At 38.2% G+C, this 17,332-nt stretch overlaps 1 pseudogene; it reads right to left on the minus strand.

Annotated features, from left to right (window-relative positions):
* Window positions 1–2,612: 2,612 nt before the first annotated feature.
* LOC114302240 (sodium/hydrogen exchanger 7-like) overlaps window positions 2,613–17,332 on the minus strand; it is a 35,651-nt pseudogene continuing 20,931 nt past the window's right edge.

A 17,332-nucleotide genomic window follows, 5' to 3' on the forward strand; every position in this document is an offset into this window, starting at 1 on the left:
ATTACAACTCAATGGTTCGCAATTCAATACATTCATCATTGCAACACTTATATTTTTCCATTTTACGGAACTCTCATCCGAGGGAACCAGCACCCATATATATACAAGATTTCAGGACTTTCACCCTGGACACTCCGGCCAACTTAATTTTAAATGGATTCAATCCCCTATCTCCTCCCAAATAGTGGAGTCCATCTCATTTTTCTCCCAAACAATTATACATATACAATGTATTAAAATATCGTCATATACAATGACCATCCACAACACATTCAATGTCTTAATCATACCGTCATATTCAATGACACAATTTAAATGATAGGTTTCAATTTACCTAATCCTCATGAAATTTCTACAACAATCATAGCTATCCTCCACCGATAGCCTAAAACAGATATTTCTAGAAAGATACACAATCTTTTAAACAGATAATTTATCAAATTTCCATAGGTGAGTGATTTAACAAATCCAACTACACCATTCATTCACATATCCTTCCAATTTCACATTTCCCATATCAATTTCATTATTTATACAATTTGGTTATCCAACTCAAATTAGGACAAATTTCTCCATTTTTCAAATATCAACCCAAAGGCTAAATTTCACCATTTTAACACTAGAGAATCTCATATACAAGCCCCATAGTCATTTTGTAAAAACAACATGGAAAACCCCTCTTTTAATTTTGAATTCAAACCATAACTTTACTCAAATCCTCCCAAATCCCACCATTTATACAAAATAACAAATACCTAGGTTAAAAACCATATTAAGGTGTAGAATGTCCCTACCTCAAAGAAAGAAGACGAGCCAAACAAGGATGGAACTTCAAAAGTAACGAAACCAACTTCTACTCGGATCAAAGTGAAGAGCTTGAGGAGTTCTACCTTTTCAATGAAGGCACAAGGGTGTAGAGATCAAAGGATCTAGGACAAATGGTAGAGAGAAGATGAGTTTGAGAGAGAGAGAAACTCTTAACTTTAGGGTTTTGGGTGAAAAGATATGAAAAAATGATGTAAAAAGTACTTTTCGCGATTTGATATCATGCAGTTCGCTCGAGCAGAGAGTTTGACGCTCGAGCTTCAGACACAAACTTTTGTTCAGCTCGAACGAAAGGAGAGGCCCGCTCGAGCGTAGAACACACACCAACTAGAAGAATACCCACTACAGATGAATGTGCCCTTTGTCGAAAGAAAGGACACTGGAAAGCTGATTGTCTGAAGAATAATGACAATGAGATATCTATAGTTAGCCTTGCTCAAGAGAATGAAGATTCAGATTGTGTTTGTATAGCTCCATCGTTTCCATGCCATTCTGATGAATGGATTATGGATTCTAGATGTACTTTCCATAGGTGTCCCAATCGGGATTGGTTTTCTGACTTTGGGAAGTTAGACAGTGGAACAGCTCTTATGGGTACTGTCATTGCTTGTGAGACAATGAGAATAGGAAGCATCCAACTGAAGCTACATGATGGAACAATTCGAGCTCTGAAAAAAGTATAGTATGTACCAGAATTGAAGAAGAATCTTATCTCGCTAAGTACTTGAGCATCCAAAGGTTTCGAGATTACCTTGGAAGGTGGAGCTCTCGAAGTAGCATCGAGAACTCAGGTAATAATGAAAGGAAACAAAAAAAGAATTTGTACTTCTTGTAAGGGAGTACAGTTGTAGGTGGAGCAGCCACCAACAGTAGAAAGAACGAAGATGTTGACAAATTTGACACAGATTGTATGGAGACTAAAGTCAAGTTTGAGACAATAAAACATTGTATGGAAGAAAAGATGGACTATGTGCATACCAATGCATGAGGGCCTTCCAAAGTTGCATTGAAATAAGGTAAGCACTGTTTTGTCACATCTATTGAAGAATATTCTCATCGTGTTTGGGTGTACACTATGAAGCATAAGAATGAAGTTGTGAACATCTTCACAACATGGAAAAAGATGATGGAAAACCAAATTGGCAGAAAATTGAAGACCTTAAGATCAGACAATGGTAGAGAGAACATTACTGATCTGTTGAAGGAACTCTGTCAGAAACAAGGTAGAGTACATCACATCACTGAAAGACAAACTCCACAACAGAAGGGAATGGTAGAATGGATGAACAGTACTCCATTGGAAAATGTGCGTTGTATGCTTGCTCAATCCAGTTTCGGCAAGCAATTTTGGGCTGAAGGTGTGACATATGTTCGCCGCCTTATCAACCATCTATCGACTGCTGCAAATAAAGGAAAAACATCTTTGGAGGTATGGTTCGGTACTTATGCTAACGACTATGATCAATTACATGTATTTGGTAGTCCAACTTACTATCATGTGTAGAAAAGTAAGCTTGATCCTAGAGCCAAGAAAGGAGTATTCTTGGGCTTTAGTCATGAAGTAAAATGGTACAGGCTTTGGTGCCTTGAACCGAAGAAGGTCATAGTTTGTCGAGATGTCACATTTAATGGGTTTGAAATGCTTAAGAAAGACAAGCCTAGAGACTCTAACGAATAGAACAAAGCCATTGGAATGCAACAGGTGGAGTTTAATGCACCAGTAAACTCAGAAGAATGAATTGAAGAAGAATCAGTCACAACAATATCGCGGCAATCAGAGTCCATTGCTACGAGGAAGTCGAATAGAGAGACCAGAAACTGGCAAGATATGCGAATATCGTATCGTATGCATTTCTAGTAGTTGGGAATGATATCTTAACAACTGAAGTGGCCAAGAAGAATCCCGAGCAAAAAAAGCTAGCTGAAGAAGAAGTATAGAATCTGCACAAGAACAAGACTTGGGATGTAGAACGATTACCAAATAGGAAAAAGGTAATCAACTGCAAATGGAAATTCACCAAGAAGAATGGTAATTTGAATGAAGAAATTTTCTTATCTCAATCTAGAAGGTTTCAAGTAACTGGAAAGGAAAATTTCATTGGAAAGAAGAAATCTCTTTACAAAATGAAACAATCACCACAACAGTGGTATGATCAGTCTGATCATTTTACAATTGCAAGAAGAAGACTCTTGGGATAGAGAATCCCCAAGAGAGGGTTAGGGTTAGAAGCACAGTGCATCTCTCCCAACAAAAGATTACCCAGGAGAGAAGAACATAATTGGAGTTAAGTTCAAACAGTGTTTGGACTTAATCCACTTAAAGCAAATGTAAGCACCTTCGGGTGGATGGTAGCATTGATTGCTCACTACAGAGTTTGGATGGAGAATTTTCGCCAAGGTAGAGAATTGTGGGGAAGTTGGCTCAATTTCTCTTCCCTCTACTTTACCATGAAGAAAGAAGAAGAAAAGAGAAGCATGGCGTCTCTTGTGAATACCAAACTAGAAGACTCCAGAAGAAGGTGTTCATCATGAATTCAATATCTTGAATGTCAACAATGTAGGCACCTTGAAGCTTCTAGAACATGTCCGAAATGCAGTGAAGTTTTCGTCACTGCCTACACATCTCACCTTGAAGAAACTCTATAAATAGAGAGGTAAACTATTGTATTTGATATGCAAACATTGAATTGAAGAAGAAGTGGTGAGGAAACACCAAGTGAATTTGTATCTCTCCAAAATATATAGAATTTCTATTGCCCGTGGACGTAGGCTATTGCTGAACCATGTAAACTTTGTGTTTCTCTCTTGTGTGTGTTTGTTCGAATCAATCTGTGACTCCCCTGGCCCATCAACCCATAGCCTTTAAAAGAGCACACTGACAAAAATTGATTGATATAACTAATCCCATTTGAGTAAGACACAAAAGATTATGTCTGGTTTGTTTGATTACTTAGTATTGAAATACAAAATATTGACTAATTTTAAAATGTCTCTAGCATGTAACCCTCTCTCCATTACTAGGCCAATCTTCCTTGCAGTTCGTTAGGTACATTCGTATTTAGTCAAAATTTCTTCTATACATTACACAGGAATTTAAAAGTACTTCATATTTTCAAATGAAAATCTAAAAATTAATTTACAATTGTGATAATCTAGATATAAAGAACAATCAAGAAGGATGGCGGAAAGAAAGCCCACTTAGTGAATCAATTCTCACGATCAATTCGTCTCCTACACTAGACTCATTGCTTGAGTCATCATCTATTACCGAACTATTTTGTGTGTATGAACTTTGAAGTGGAGTTTCCGGATTTTGTTCTGTGACCTTCAAATTCATAGTTGTGATTTCTTATAGTAGTGGACCCTTTTGATCTCACAGAAACAAGAACTTTCCCGAGACTTAACGGAACTTCTAGATATGACAGGCAATGGGATGATTTCGATTGACTAACCAACAAAATTCTCTCTAGTGATTGGGCTTTATTGACGTATTAAAGAAAATAATGCAGACTTAAATTCAAAATATGGAAAAATGAAGGTAGAGAGTAAGTTCAAATCAAAAGCTAAAACTCAGAAAATATGGAAGTGTAGAAGGTAACTCCAAGGCATTATAAATTTAGATGGCCACAAGTTGATTGCAGTTGGGTGTTTTTTGTTTTTTTGAAATCTGTTTTCAAGATAAGCAAAATAAATAACAAATACAAAAACTGAAGAGCATAACTTCAACTGCATAAGTTGTTGGTGTGGTTGGCTTTTTATTTTATTTTATTTTATTTTATTTTATTAGTATTTTCTTGGGTAAATTACACTTTTTACCCTCGAACTTTCACTGAATTTTTACTTTGGTCCCTCATCTTTTAATTTTAACAATTAGGTCATTAGACTTGAACCGTTTTTCCAATGCGGTTCTCCTATCATCCCACCATTTAAAATATGAGTAAAAGTTAAAACATGAAAGATTGAATTGAATTTTGAGTGAAAGTTGGAAGGTGAAAAGTATAATTTATCATACAATTGTTTTTCCCTCTAATGCTCTAAAATGTGCTCACGTGGCCCTCAAGTGAGCACTTTCAATCAAAATTTTTAAAGATAGGTGACGGAAGGACCATATTAAAACACGAGTTGAAGTATAGGAACATAATTATTGTAATCAAAAGACGGGGATCAAACTAAAATTTAGATGAAAGCTTCGGGGTAAAAAGTGTAATTTACCTTGTTTTTTGTCCTTAATTAAGTAGGGACACTAGCAATAAAACAACTCAAAACCCATAAACATGCCCGCTTCTAAAAAAGAAATCTATATATGAAAGCACGATTCCTAAAATTGATGAGGGGGGGAAAAAAAAAGAAGAAAAAATGAATTGTTCTTGAATCATGTGCAATAATTTTTTGTTTTGAATTTTTCATCTAATAAGTTACTTCCAAACATAGACTTAAAGTAAAGAAAAGATAAATTGAACATACCATTCTTTCAAAGTTGTTCAGTTGCAATACCTTAGCAAACATGTTCACTTCTTGCCTTGGATTGAAGAAATGCTCAGGCCAACTCATAAGACCACAATGTACTTGACTTAGGGATCTAGAGGGGTGATAAACTGAATGTGACACCACTGAAGACGACCTTCTCTAGAGAGCCCTATGGGCTTCAAATGCAGCGATGTCAAATATTATTACTTTTGCACTCAATTCAAAGTGATACCAGGATGCTTAATGACAAAAATCGGCTTGCCTAGTAGCTGTCATCGATTAAAAAATTGAAGGATTAAACATAGGACCTAGTTTCATAAAGTTCCAAAAAAAAATAATGTTGCTTTCATTTGTTTCAGTTCAATTGCTTCATTGATTTGGAAACAACTCCAAACTGAAAAGAGGGACCATTTTTGGCACAGGTAAAAAAAATAAGAATAAGAAAGGCAATCATAATAAAATAAAATAAATAATTTTCTAAAATGGTATTGGAAGTCATGTAGGGTATTATTACATGACAATAGAAAAAAATAGAAAAGAAATCACAAAAAATTGTTTCAACCTATAGGAAAGGGTCATCATTGTTTAATCATTGCATAAATTGGTATGTTGACACATAAATCCACAGTTGATGACATGCCTTCATTTAGCTTACGTTACTAATTAGTTCCTGAAATTACAACTAGCATAAGCCTATAATTTTCTTCTAAATGGAAGAATGCCTGCCTCATTTGGAAAGATCCAGTTTTACATAACTTACTTTCCAGAGAAACAAAAAGAAGTCACCTTCACTGGTCCTCATAAATTATTATGGCAAGATATAGGGTCATCCTACATAACATGTCAACGTTTCACATGATTTTTTATTGTCTTTGTAGGGGGGGGGGGTTGAAGTGAACAGTGATTAAAACAGTGATTAAAGAGGCAAAACTATGTAAATGGTCCAACAGATCCAAGCTGGCTGAAGGATAAGTGGGTAAGTAAGGGTGGAGCAAGTGGTTCAAGAATAAAGGAATGGTCGTGCACAAATGGGCAGCACCTCCCCAAATCCCCAGAAAACCCTCTTTTTGGACCTTGGGAAATGGGTCCTATTTATAGGCTTTTCCTTAGTACCAAAGGATACCAAGTGGCCAAATAAGGTGAGGACATGTGCCCCTAAGAATCATATGAAATATTCTGCATTGGGCCACTAGGCTGAAGGTGCCATATGTCCCCTTGCATTTACTATATACTATCTATTTAACAGAAGTACCTCCGTAACTACCTTTTTGAACCTCATCAAGTGCACTTGCAGAGTTAGTGTTTGCCGTTGCACTTACCTTTTCAGTTCAAACCTCAGGAAGTGCACTTGAGGCGGTAATGTTTGCTGCTGCACTTGCCTTTTTGGTTCAGTTTAGCCAAGGCATGCATTCTTAGGATTTCATAGCTTGTTATCAGCCATGTTTCGTGTTCACCTCGGCAAAGCCTCCACCCTTAGCCACCTTACCACAAACTAAGTCATGACTAAGCTTTCCTAGACGAAGGCTACAACTAAGCCTGTTGTCAGCTACGTTCTGCCTTAGTACCAAGCCTAAAGGGGCTTCCTTCATCCTGCGTGTAACCAAGGCAGGTCCTTGACTTGGGTAAATGGAAGGGGAGTCCCTTGCGCTTGGGCTGCCCTTCTTTCATCTTCACGGGGTTGCCGTAGTATACTGGTCTCTCTGGACCTGCTATTAGCTCTAACCAGTAAGCTTTGGGGCCTACCATCAGCACCAAGCTAGTGAGCTTCGAGGCCTACTATTAGCGCTAAGCTAATAATGACTTTGGGGGCCTGCTATCTGCCCTAGGCTGGTAATGCCTTGGGGCTTTCTATCAGTGCCAGACATTAGCCTCTACTTGTGGAGGGGAAGCCTCTCTCAAAGGCTATTATCACCTTGCTGGAGTTTTCCCTCTATAAGTTAGCTGCGGCATCTATTTCTTGCGACAAGTTCAAGTGGCGGCGCCAAAAATACTAAAGATAGAGGCACTGACAAAGTACCTCAGCAACTTGGCCTCTTCAAGTGCTACCTCAGCAAGTTAGTTGCTGCGGTTTTCTTTTTCCTCAACAAGCTCAAATGGCGGCGCCAACAATACTTGGGATGACGGCACTGACAATACTAGAAATGGCAACACTGAGACAAAAGTGCCTTAGCAACTTGACTGCTGCAGGTGTTAGCTCCACAACTTGACTTAACAATTTTTTTTCAAGGAGCTTGTTCGGACCTTTGGCAGGTCAGACTTGTTCTGGCCCACTGTTGACCCACTTCCCCTAGGCTTTAGCCCATGTTCTTTTAATCATTCTTACTTGCCTAATAGGGGCGACCTCAACACTTAGGTCCATACTTAATTTCTGACCGTTTATAGGCTTTTTATGTTATACAATGATTTTTTATTTTTTATTTTATTTTTTTGGCTATATTTTAGGAAAATAAAACAAACATGTTGATAATATACATGCATTTACCTGAGCATAGCATGCGTTTGACGCTACATAAAGTTCTAAAACCAATTTAATTAAAGATAAAATTAATCCCACATTGGGGGTAATTAGCTGTCAATAAGGTGAGTAAAAGACCCAGTTGAATCTTGTGGAGGTAGAATGGCAGAATAACAATTAGGTGTGCCATTGCTATTTATTTGGAAACATATTTATTGTAATTATATCTTAATATAGAAGGGAGAACTTTGAACTTAGCTGTGCCATTGACCTGCCAGGCCCCTTCTAATTCCTCCATTGCATGAAACCTGTATCTTCAAATAGTCGCATTTAATTTAATTTAATTTATTTTTTTTGGTACCTATAACCCATCTATGAATTGTTCATATTCTAGGAGCTCAATTCTCAAACATGTTTCTTGAATGTTCTCTAGTTGTTTTGAAGATTTATAGATCTTGTAATGTGAATTTATTGAGGCTGTCAAATTTATATTGTTGGACAACTTGATATATATTATTGTGACTAGTAGTGATCTAACATGGTATGAGAGTCCAGGTTGGGGGACATCTTGGCTTCAATTCTCTCCAATTGCAATTGGTTCCTGTTTGCATTCTCTCTTCTCTGTATGTAAGGATGTCTACATCTCTATGTGTTATGTGTGAGGGAGGGTTTCAGAGAGCTTGATATACATTGTAGGCATATTTCCCCATGTCAAGTGAAAATGGAAACCCAAAACACAAAGATAAGTCACTAATAGTTATAAACAGTGAGTTTATATCAAACCCCAAACAAAACATCAGAATTATACATAACAGAAAACAGTATGTAAACAAAAGGTAGAGTACTAGTAAACATGCATCTTATGGGATGCTAAATAAATTTCAATGACTTGATGTTTCTGATCCTAGGAAGTTTAGATCCCCATATGAAGGTAGTAGTGCTATAGGATATGTAATTAATTCTTCTTGGATAACTTGTGTTTTTACGAATCATTCTAATAGAAGGCCAATGGAATGTTGAGGTATTTCTATAGTTTCTCCCCGTAAGCATATACTCATTATTGACCTTTCGGCGACAAGGGTTCTCAAGTCTTGCATGGCCATTTTCTCAAAACTTTGAGGAAGTAGGAGTTTGGCAAGAATAGTTGCACTTTCCTACCAAAAGACGAAAAAGAAAATATACCCATCTAATTTATAATAAAAAATGTAAAACAAAAATAAAAATAATAGTTAATTCGTATGACCCATTCTATGAAACACATTTTTGAGGGATATGGGACACCATAACCACTCTAGAGTTAATTAAAATTTTTACTAAATTGTAATACCATTTTACTGTCCTTTCCATAGTCAACAGACATCCACAGGCTAAGAAAACACATCAATAGATGAACGGCATATCCTTGACTTGGTTGCATAACTTAATAGTTCATGTCCAATTATAGATCTAATGGAATGTATATTATGAAATTAAGAACTAGAAATCAATGTTCTATACCAAGTTTGTGTTTGGGAGTTACATACCAATCTGTGTTACTATGGACTTGGGAATTGGTGTCGGCTGCGAGTATGTAGGTATTTGTTGGTCATTTCCTAACGGCTTAAGCTTTTGGGACAAATGGTGACTTAACATAGTATAGAACTCAGGTTGAGAGAGACCTTGAGTTAAAATCTCTCTGTTGGCTTTTGGTATTCAATCTCTCTTGGGTTTCTTCTTCTCTTTTTGGTTGTCTAGTTCTCTTTTTGTTTGCTTTTCCATCTGTAAGACGGGGTTGAACGTAAGGGAGGGTTTAGATAGCTTGATATGCATTGTTGGGTAGTTTAAGCTTTTGGAACAATTGGTGACTAAACAGTATTAAGTTCGTCAAATTCGTATGTCTTAAGGACATCACGATGCAACTAGATTTTATATGTTTAAATACTTATTTTTTTTTTTAGGATAAAATGATGTTGAACAACTAACATAGAGCTTTTTATTGCATACAATGGGGGTCTCATGCATATTTATATACTAGTAAACTTGACTACTTAAGACGTACTTGTTAGATACATGTCCAACTAAATTTATCAGCCACATATGCCATGCATTTCCTAAATGTTTAGTGCCTGACATGGTGTAGACACCCCATTTTTGACCGCCCTTAAGACTTGGGCGCCGTTATTGATGGTTTAGTTGATGTTGAAAGTTGTGCAGTGTAAAGGTTCGATTCCTTTGGCAAGAGGAGAGTCAAATCCTACCCTCACACCCCATTTTGGACCAAAGCTATTTTGAACGGTTTTTAGACATTAAAACCTTCTCTTTCAAAACATTTTTGAAACAAAGTTCCTACGATGTTCCGACGCTCGCATTTTGTTAAAAGTTACGCCTTTCGGTAAACCGAGCGAGGACAAAGTGGAAATGAATGAAAGAAATATGAAATATTTGAAAAATCTTTGAAAACACCTTATTTGGGAAATGAGAAAGGAGAGAAGAAAACTAGTTTGGGAGAAGTTCGGCATGAATCCGAGAAGGATCGAAACTGAGCGGCTTCACCAAAAAAGGGATAACTTTTTGTACAGTTAGAATTTTGATGCAAGGCTGCCACCATTGGAAATCTTACTTCCGAGGCTTCAATTTGGACACAAGAATGACCTAAGAAGGAGTTCATATGAAAGAGTTATGACCATTTGAAGTTGTACTTGGAGAGCAAAATTTTCCTGCCGACCAAAAAAAGTAGCTGGCCAACCAGAAAAGTGGTCTACAGGTCCCAAACTTAGATTTTTCGAAGATCTTTTCTCTCCAGCTGTTGTGTACTACTCCAGATATTTCCAAACTTAGATATTTCAAACCAACTCTTTCCTTTTTCTATATATGAGCCATATCTCCCATTTTTGCAAAGGAGAAGATTGAAGAAATTTTGGGAGCCTCTCTCTCTAAAAAATTCTCTCTCTCTAGGAATTTCATAGCTAAATCTCAGTTTTTTCTCTCTAGTTGGCCCTCCCTCTTGACCTTGTGTGCATACAAGAAATATATTTGAAGATATACCTCTCCTTTGCCTAGGCACCCTCAACCAAACTTAACCACCATTGGGCTGAGGTTCTTTAAGGATCATTTGGAGCTCCAAAAGGTTGATTTTGGCTCAAATTTTGGCTGGTTTGGCAGATGTCCTTCAAGGTGCTTCAAGGGTAAGCACTTGTCCCTTTAAACCTTTGCTTTGCATGCTTGTTTTACCACCTTTGTAAACTTTTTTGGGGGTGGTTTTGAACTACAAAATCCTTTGTTTTTCCTCTTTTTTTCAGTCCTAATAGTGTTGGTTTGCGCCTTGTTTGGCTAGGGAGTTTTCCCCCCTTTTGCTCATTTGCTTGTAAAGCCTCTTGAGCCATCTTTCACCACCTTTCAAACCAACTCTTTTTTGGCCTTTAAACCACTGAATTCCAGAGGAATTTTAGTGGTGAAAAGGGGGTTTTGAGGTCCCAAATGGGTGGGGGTTGTCCCCTCTCCCCTTCTCTTGTTTACCTGTGTTGATGGCGAACCAAATGAGCATGTGTTTTTACTTCTTTGAGGCTTTGTTTGAGCACTTTTTTGTGACTTTTAGGACCTTCCATAACTCTGTTTTCGGTTGGTTTCGTCATCCCTTGCAAGCTTTATACACTTGTAGTGTAAATTTTGCAAACTAGCTTTGTATGCCTCATGAAGTAGCATGTTTTTCTAGCATGTTTTGGCTCCATATCAGTTTGTTTTTGGTGTTGTTTTAGCATGACATAAATCTATTTTGGGTTGGTTTGGTTGGCCCTTGCATGCTCCATGCACTTCTAGTGCGTTTCCATGAATTAACCTAACATGCATCATGCTTTAACATGTCATTCTAGCATGCTTTTGGATCAAATTCAAGAATATTTTTCCCATGTTTTAACATGCTTTAGCTCTAATTTGTGTCATTTTGACCATGCATGACTTGCTTTGTATAGCCTTGGTTCATTCTAGCCTGTTAGCTTTGTGCATCAAGTCCACTAGCATGCATTACTTGGACAATTTGAATGATTTGGTATCATTTATTATGTGATTTCAGTCCATGTTTCATTGTCATGCACTTGCATTTATCACTCATTCAATGCGTTGGAGGGTTTCCCCCTTTATGTCTTAACATGAATCATTGCGTATGCCTTCATGCCTTAGCTTGCGAGCCATCATTTTAGTGTTTATTAGGGGTTATTTTTCCATGATATAACTCTGATTTTTGTTGGTTAAGTCATCCCATGCTTGGCCTTAACAGGTGTAGTGTAATCCACCTTATTTGCCTTGTATGCATCATGCCTTATGTCCTTCATGCTAGCTTATTTTGGCTTCCTTTCATACATGTTTTAAACTTATTTTGACATGTTCTAGGACTGTTTTAGGTTACCTTGGTCACATGCTTCATGCTTTGTATAGCTGTAGTGCAATTGGCCTTGCTAGCTTTGTGCTTTGTTGATTAATGCATGCTATCTTTGAGCTATGTAGATGATGGCATCATTTAATACTTCATTTCAGAGCTTTTAGCATTGCCATATTCCCATTTCATTCATGCTTTGAATGCCTTTAAGTTTTGTGCATTGTTGCCTAGCTTGTGGCCTAGCATATATGCCATCTTGCCTAGGTATTTGGGCCTCCATCTTAGTATGTTTTGGTCTTTGTTTAGACCTAATTATGCTCTATCCATGATTGGTTCATGCATATTTTCCATGTATTGCATGCCTCCTTTGTAGTCCTCTTTATTAGCTTTCATGCTTTAGGACCCTAGCATGCTTTACTTGTATTGTTTAAATGATTTGGCATCATTTCATATCTAATTTCAGCGCATATAATGTGGTTACACTTCCATGTTTATCGCTTGTTGAGCACTCTTGATAGTTGTGCTCTTAGGCCTAGTCAATGGGCACTTGCATGTGCATGCTTTGTTTTACAGTTCATGCCTTTATTTTAGCATTATGGCCACTGATTTAGGCATGACTGAGGTCTACCCCCCCTTTTTGGTTTAAGTCCATTTAGTATGCTTGTTTATATGCTGTTCGCATGCTTATTAGTCATTGCATTGAGTATGCCATATTGGTTCATGGCATTTGTGTATGCCATGTCCATTCGCATTGTGTATGCTAGTTGCATTGTATCATATTGTTTGCATGCTTATTTTGCCTTTCATTGAGTATGCATGTCCCTAACATTGCTAAGTTTCCCTTGTTGTCTTGCATTGAATATGCATGCCTTAGCATTGTGCATTATGTATGCCATGTAGTTCATAGCATTATGTATGCTAGTATGTTAATTACATGTTTGCACACTTGCCCCTTGCATGCTTGCATGCCTAAGTTGTATTGCATTGAGTTGCATGTATTAGCATTGTGTATTTTGCATGCCATTAGTCTTGTTAGGTTGTTCATGTTGCATTGCATATTTGCATGCGTAGGTCATATTGCATGTTTGCATGCTCGAGTCGCATTGTGCATGCCATGTTATTTGTTGCATTGTGTTTGGAATAGGTGTTAGTCCAAACATGGGAAAAGAGGGACGTTTCATTGTCAAATCCCCAATTTAGCCTACTTGAAACCATTCATCAAACGAATATGCAATGTTTTGTTCCAAATTGAATTTGAACAATTCATCAAATCCCCGATTTAACCTACTTGCGACTAGCAAACTTCAAACCATTTTCACAAACGAATATGCAATGTTTTGTTCCAAATTAGGCGATCTAGTCTATACTTGTATGTTGTGCACATCACATAGTAAGATTTGCTAATTAACCAGAATAAGAGCACATGTGTTTTCAAAAACAAAATATCATGCTTAGTAGAGGCCGATCTTTGATCGGGCGAATGGGTGTGCTCATTGCATGACCTTTCCCTCTCATACCCAAGTTCCCGAGCCGAGGCAACTTTGGTGATGACGGACACGTAGCCTTCAGCACGAGTCAAGGTTTCCTAAATTCTTCCAAAATAAAATATTTAGGTGGCGACTCTGTATCTGGCAAAGTAGTCCATGTTTGGCACTTTTTTATTAAAAATCAATTTTCCAAAACGATTTGCCAGATTTGGACGCTTTGGTGATTTATCGGTCTTACATTGTACATTGTAAGATTAGATTCAGAACTGTGACATTTGAGTCCGAACTGTAGTAGCTCGGAACAAAATGAGATCCTTGCGTTGCCCTCGCAGGCGCCGCACGCGGATGTTGGGGAGTTCCTGGGAGCGCGTCTACAGTTTCTGGTGACTCAGCACTCCTAGGAACTCCCCGACATCGGGGCGCGCGCCCACGAGGGGCAGCGGGGATCTCGTCTTGTTCTATGCTACTACAGTTCAGACTCAAGTGTCACGATTCTAAATCTAATCTTACAATGTGCGATGTAAGACCGATAAATCACCAAAGAGTCCAAATCCGGCAAATCGTTTTGGAAAACTGATTTTTATAAAGGAGTGCCAAACATGGACTACTTTGCCAGATACAGAGTCGCCACCTAAATATTTTATTTTGGGGGAATTTAGGAAACCTTGACTCATGCCGAAGGCCATGTGTCCGCCATCACCAAAGTTGCCTCGGCTCGGGAACTTGGGTACGAGAGGGAAGGTCATGTAATGAGCACCCCCGCTCGCTCGATCAAAGATCGGCCTGTACTAAACATGATATTTTGTTTTTTGAAAACACATGTGATCTTATTCCGGTTAATTAGCTAATCTTACTACGTGATGCGCACAGCAAACAACTATAGACTAGATTGCCTAATTTGGAACAAAACATTGCATATTCATTTGAAAATGGTTTGAAGTTTGGTACTCGCAAGTAGGCTAAATTCGGGATTTTAATGAATTGTTCCAATTCAAGTAATCTAACCTTCACCCACTGGCATTCAGGCAGTAATATCAAATAAGCAGTTAGCCTCATGGCAAGCATGCTTTCATGGCAGTCAATAACACACATGTAGTATGCTAAAGCGTAAACACTCACAGTGTACTCCGAGCCAAAACAGAGAACTAGTTAGAAATCATGCATGATCCTAGTTCATGTTAAGATGGCTAATGCAACACATGCAACAATGCAACTAAAATAGACTCGGCTATCTAGAATGTCATGTGAAATGCAACTTGATACATGTATTCAACTTGGAATTGAAATACAATGCAGTTAGTATGATGTGCCGAGCCCGATGCATGCAATACCGATGAATGGATGCACGCATGCAAGCATAAGGTATGCTAAGTGAAATATGTCCTAAAACTAACCATCGTAAGCGGTTTAGTAAAAGGGAGAAATAAATGGAGATTGGAAGACATGCATCACACACACGCACGCTTATTACCACATTACGCCCTCTCAACAGAGGGACCGAATAAGAAGCTAACCAGCTAATCTAAGCTAATAAAACTAATTATTACAAAACAAACTAATAAACTAATCCTAGTTAACTAATTATTACAAAACAAATTGAAATAGCTAAACGCATTAACTATTAAATTACAAACCAAAGCGTAAGCTCTGTCCAGAGGGACGTTTCATACTCAAAGTGATGAAACATGCCTCGATTCTCGGTCGCCGACACTCTTGATCATACATGATAGAGTTCTAGGCTTTATGTGTTTACTTGTGCATTTATTTTACATTGAATTGTACAACTTCGCCTCTCAGCCATCATGCATTGAAATGCGCGATTTGTGGCCCGAGGGTCGAGAACTACACTCCCTTGAGCTCATGGCATGATAGGGAGGGTGGTTGTGCACACATATCTTGCAAATACATTGCCATGCCCTTTCTTGGTCTCTGTTGCAGCAAACTGGAGTTCAGCAGCAACAACTGGTCGGCCAGCCAGAAAAACTAGCTGGCCGACCACTTTTTCTGACTTTCAACAAAGATAGGTGGTCGGCCATGGCTGCAGACACCAACAATTGGTCAGCCACCCTCCCACAGGTTCCCAGGATGGAGTTTCAGCTTTCTGGAGCTTTGTGCAAGTTTCTGAGGACAATTGAAAACAGAGGCAAATCAGGGCATCGCATTGGATTTCCGAACGAGGCGACCGAGCATGCACTACTGATTTACTGCTTTACTTAGCTGCCATGCTTAGATAGCTAGTTTTTGCTTTGATTTGTACTTTAATAGTTAATGTGTTTAGCTATTTCAATTTGTTTTGTCATAATTAGTTAACTAGGATTAGTTAATTAGTTGGTTTTGTAATAATTAGTTTAATTAGCTTAGATTAGCTGGTTAGCTTCTTATTCGGTCCCTCCGTCGAGAGGGCATAATGTTGTAATGAGCGTGCGTGTGTGTGATGCATGTCTTCCAATCCCCATTTCTTTCTCCCTTTTACTTAACCACTTACGATGGTTAGTTTTAAGACATATTTCGATTAACATACCTTATGCTTCGCATACGTGCATCATTCATCTGTATTGCATGTACTGGGCTCAGAACATCATACTAACTGCATTTGTATTTTCAATACATTTACTTGAATACGTGTTCAACAGCATGTTATCAAATTGAATTTCACATGATATCTTAGATAGCCGAGCCTATTTTTTTAAGTCGCATTCTCGCATGTGTTGCATTAGCCATCTTGACATGAACTAGGATCATGCATGATTTCCAATTAGTTCTTTGTTTTGGCTCAGTGTACACTGTGAGTGTTTATGCTTTAGTATACTGCATGTGTGTTAATGATGTCATGAAAGCATGCTTGCCATGAGGCTAACTGCTTACTTGATATAACTGCCTGAATGCCTGTGGGTGAAGGTTGGATTACTTGAATTGGAACAATTCATCAAAATCCTCATTTTAGCCTACTTGCGAGTAGCAAACTTCAAACTATTTTCGACAAAATGAACATGCAATGCATTGTTACAAATTAGGCGATCTAGTCTATACTTGTATGATGTGTGCATCACGTAGTAAGTTTAGCTAATTAATCGGATTAAGTGCACATGTGTTTTCAAAAAACAAAATATCATATTTAGTACAGGCCGATCTTTGATCGGGTGAACAGGGGTACTCATTACATGACCTTTCCCTCTCGTACCCAAGTTCTCGAGCCGAGGCAACTTTGGTGATGACGGACACGTGGCCTTTGGCACGAGTCAGGGTTTCCTAAATTCCTCCAAAATAAAATATTTAGGTGGCGACTTTGTATCTGACAAAGCAGTCCATGTTTGGCACTTCTTTATAAAAATTAGTTTTCCAAAACGATTTATCGGATTTGGACTCTTTGGTGATTTATCGGTCTTACATTGCACATTGTAAGATTAGATTCAAAACCGTGACATTTGAGTCCGAACTGTAGTAGCTCAGAGAACAAGACGAGATCCTCGCCGCCCCTCGCGGGCGCGCGCACGGATGTCGGGGAGTTCCCGGGAGCGCGTCTACAGTTTCTGGCGACTTTACTAGGGAAATTAGAGAACTTGACTGGAACTCATGATATCTTATTTTGACTATACTTATGTGTTTCTTTGCACTGCATTTGCATTGGTGCACCTAAGTCACCGTGTTCGCCATCTGCTATTCCTGAACGGTTAGCCTGAGGCTGTATGCCATAAGGTTGACCGGTTACGGGCTCTGCCACGATGGGAACACAAACCCTGGTTGTTA

The sequence above is a fragment of the Camellia sinensis genome, chromosome 11 (assembly GCF_055761805.1).
Source record: "Camellia sinensis isolate YWXY chromosome 11, ASM5576180v1, whole genome shotgun sequence".
Taxonomy (NCBI): Eukaryota; Viridiplantae; Streptophyta; class Magnoliopsida; order Ericales; family Theaceae; genus Camellia; species Camellia sinensis.